Here is a 4,690-nt window from a genome sequence, read left to right on the forward strand (position 1 = left end):
TGGGAGAAGACCACCCACCAGAATGCCCCTGTTAAGACTACAATACCGGACACAGCGTCTCACCTGAGCTTGTGGCATCGCTAATTGAGCTGCACACCTCATGAGGCCTTGCACCCCAGTTGTCAACAAGACACGGTGGTTGGTGGTGGTTCCATAATGGTGTGGGGTGTGGTCACGTGCCATGGGTTGGGTCCGCTGGTCTGTCTGAACACGTTATTGACTGGTAACCACAATGTTGCATTGCTTGATGACTATTTGCAGCCCTTCATGGACTTCATGTATCCCCACAACAATGGAATATTCCAACAGGATAATGCACCATGTCAGCAGTCCCATGTTGTCAAGAATTGGTTCGAGGAGCATTCTCAAGAGTCCAAACAAATGAGGTGGCCACCAAATTCTGGAGATGTCCATTCACACCCGTGATCCTGCACCTACAAATATCAGGAAGCTATCCAGACGGCATGGGACAACATCTCTCTGGAGGTCTCCTGTCCACTTGTGCAATCGTTGCCATGTTGAGTTGCTGCACTTCACCAGGCTAAAGGGGGTCTTACACAATACTAGGCATCTATCCCATGACTTTGTATATATATATATATATATATATATACCCACAATCATCAAATTCTTCATTAAAAACGTTTAATCGTCTAATGGACGATTCAATTTCCCGGTATACTAAAGCTTCATCTATACAACGCTATAACTTAACTATACAGGAAAAGAAGGCACTAAAAGATTTAGGTGCATACCGCGATATAATAATACGCCCCGCCGATAAGGGGGGTGCTATCGTGATTTTAAATTTATGTGATTACATGAATGAATTAGAACATCAATTATCTGATAGACACACCTATCAAGTCTTATTGAGGGATCCTACCATTGAATACAAAACTGAATTGGACTGTATCCTTTCAGAAGCTTGCCAGGAAGGCATTATCAGTCCCAAAATTAAATCAGCATTAACACAGGAATTTCCTGTGGTACCGATTATATACACGGTACCTAAAATCCACAAGAACTTGCAGTCACCTCCGGGCCACCCGATTATATCGGCGAGAAACTCTCTCTACCAACCGGTTTCAATGTATTTAGATACTATTCTTCAACCTATGGTCACATCACAACCAACATTCATTAAAGATACCACAGCATTCCTTTTAACGCTACAATCTGTTACAAGAATTCCTCCTGGTACATTGATCTGTGTCATGGACGTATCCAGTCTATATACATCGATTCCGCATGATCACGGAATGACAGCAGTAAGATCTTTCCTCGCAGAACAACAACTAACCCTTGTGGACAAAGAGTTTTTTGTTAAACTACTTCAGATGACCTTGACACATAATTATTTTATGTATAATGGGAATTTTTTCCTAGAAGTGTCGGGATGCGCAATGGGTAGTAATGTAGCTCCTAGCTACGCTAATATCTACATGTTCAGCGAAGAAAAAGAAATGTTCTTTAAGAACGATGATATCAGCAAAAATATTCTCGTTTATACGAGATATATAGACGATATATTTATGTTATGGGCTGGAGGTGAGGAGTCATTTGAATCTTTAATGTCATACATCAATGAGCGAGAGTCACCAATTAAACTCACATACCAGTTTAGTAAATCTACATTAAATTATCTGGATGTGCAAGTTACGATAAAGGAAGACAAATTAATAACAGGAGTCTATTCGAAACCTACAGACCGTAACACCTTCCTTGCAGCTAGTAGCCATCACCCAAAAGCGCTAGTGAGAGGGCTTCCTAAGTCTCAGATGTTGAGAATAGCAAGGATATCGAGTGACCTTGAAGAGACTAGGAATGAACTGGATAAACTCATTGATAAATTTGTGACCCGAGGATACGCACTTAGGGCCTGATTCAGACCCACTCGCGAGCGGCTGTCCGCTCGCAAGTGGGTCGATGGTGTGCACTGCGCATGCGCACGACGAAGGGAGCTCCGTCGGGCGCATGCGCGAGACGCGACGAGCGAAGGACTTTCCTTCGCTCGTTGTGTCTGATCAAAGGGGGCGTGCTGTCGATGTTGATTGACAGCACGCCCCCTTTGGTGGGCGTGCCGGGGGCGTGCCTCCCAGACGGGGGCGTTCCCAAGGGAACGCCTACCGTCAGAAGCCGGCCCCACTGACATCACTAGTGATGTCAGTGGGAGTGATTTTGGCTCTGATAGAGCCAAAATCACTCCGGGCCTTGCGGTTGAGAAACTCAACCGCAGGCTTCGGCTCGCAGTGGCGATGGTCGCGATGGTCAAGACCATCGCGACCATCATCCTGCACGCTCGTATATGCTGTGGGTGGTGACCCACAGCTATACGAGCGTCCAGGAGGACGCTCCATAATTATGGAGGTGGGCCCTGATTCAGAGCGAGCGCTCTGGTCAGAGCGTCCGGCTCTGAATCAGGGCCTTAATACTTTAAAAAAACAGAGAGATGAAGTTCTAACCATCAAACGTGATGAACTATTAAAACCAAGGATTAAGAATGATCAGAATGTCATACCATAGAAAATGGAGTATCAAACGAGCAGTCCAGTTATACAAAGAGCAACGCGAGCTTTGTGGCCATTAGTAACATCAGATAAAGACTTACCATGTTTTTAAGGCAAACGACCAATGGCCTGCTTTACAAGGGGCAGGAATATTAGAGACTTGGTAGTACATACCGATATTACCGGATTCTATATTAAGAAAGAGTACATTTTTACGGACCAAACCTCCGGGGTGCTATAAGTGTGCTAAATGCACTACGTGTCAACACATGCTTACGGGATAGACATGTAAGCATCCTCATCGGGATCAGATTTATTATATCAAACATGTACTTACCTGTACCTCTTCTTTTGTTGTGTATCTGATTAAATGTCCTTGTAATTATTACTATGTGGGTAAGACCACTAGAACGGTTAGAGAGAGAATGGCCTTACATCGCTCAGGCATTAAAATAGCGCTCACAAAAAAATCAGCAGAACAACCAGTGGCTCGCCACTTCCTAGAGGCTGGTCATTCTTTGTCAGGATTGAAACATCTTGTTATAGATCATATTCCGCCTTCAATACGGGGAGGCAATAGAGGAGGTCAATTATTAAAATTGGAAGCTACCTGGATCCATAGACTGAATACCATTTATCCGGCTGGCTTAAATGAGAAACTTTCTTTAAATGTATTCACCTAGATATAAATGAATAGAAGTTTTAAATATTTTGCCGAATTGAAAGTTATATATTGTTTGAGATATATGTTGCAGTTTAGACTTTTGATATAACCTTTATTGATTTTATTCTCTCTGCTAGTTGCTACAACTTTGTTTATTCGTATTTATCATTTCCGTCCTGCAGCCTCTGTTTGTGGGCCGGGTAGACAGTGTATCCGATCTGTGGAGCGTTACTATGACAACCCACAAACTTCGGCATGATGTCATCATTGGAGGACGGAGAGGTCGCGTGTGCGGCACCGCCTCCCTCTGTAAACCCTGGCCTGCCACAGCGTGCAGTATGCAGAACACTATTTAAAGGTAAGAGACTTAGGGCCTGATTCAGACCCACTCGCAAGCGGCTGTCCGCTCGCAAGTGGGTCGATGTTGTGCACTGCGCATGCGCACGACGGCGGGAGCTCCATCGTGCGCATGCGCCAGACGCGACGAGCGAAGGACTTTCCTTTGCTCGTTGTGTCTGATCAAAGGGGGCGTGCTGTCGATGTTGATTGACAGCTCGCCCCCTTTGGTGGGCGTGCCGGGGGCGTGCCTCCCTGACGGGGGCGTTCCCGAGGGAACGCCTGTCAGAAGCCGGCCCACTGACATCACTAGTGATGTCAGTGGGAGTGATTTTGGCTCTGATAGAGCTAAAATCACTCCGGGCCATGCGGTTGAAAACCTCAACCGCAGGCTCCGGCTCGCAGTTTCGATGGTCGCGATGGTCAAGACCATCGCGGCCATCAAACTGCACGCTCGTATAGGCTGTGGGTGGTGACCCACAGCTATACGAGCGTCCAGGAGGACGCTCTATAATTATGGAGGGCGGCCCTCATTCAGAGCGTGCGCTCTGCTCAGAGCGTACGGCTCTGGATGAGGGCCTTAGTTGTTTCTTCTTATCTGTTATTTGTATTTTTGTGCAACGCCAGCCTTGATAAAAGGGTCGTCTATGGCCCTGAAACGTCGGCATATTTGGGCATGCAATAAATTACACTTTTGAATTCTCAAGTCCGGGAGTGCCGCTGTCTCTTTGCCTATATATATATATATATATATATATATATTTTATATATATATATATATATATATATATATATATATATATATATATATATATATACACATATATATACACATATATATACATATATATATACATATATACATATATATATATATATATATACATATATATATACATATATATATATATACATATATATATATATATATATATATATACATATATATATATATATATATATATATATATACATATATATACACAGTAGAATATGTCCGGCACTCAGGACAATCAGGTTACCAAGCGGGTGCCATCTTAAAGGTGAATATATAGAGAGAACTCCTTTTGGCTTGAGTATGCACCCAGCACCATTAAAGGAAAAGCTGCAACTCAATGGATGAATAAAGTCAATGTATATTAAATAATCGACATCGTCATAGAAAATACAGGTATCAACG

Source organism: Taudactylus pleione, unplaced genomic scaffold (genome assembly GCF_031769625.1).
Source record: "Taudactylus pleione unplaced genomic scaffold, aTauple2 ptg000582l, whole genome shotgun sequence".
Lineage (NCBI taxonomy): Eukaryota > Metazoa > Chordata > Amphibia > Anura > Myobatrachidae > Taudactylus > Taudactylus pleione.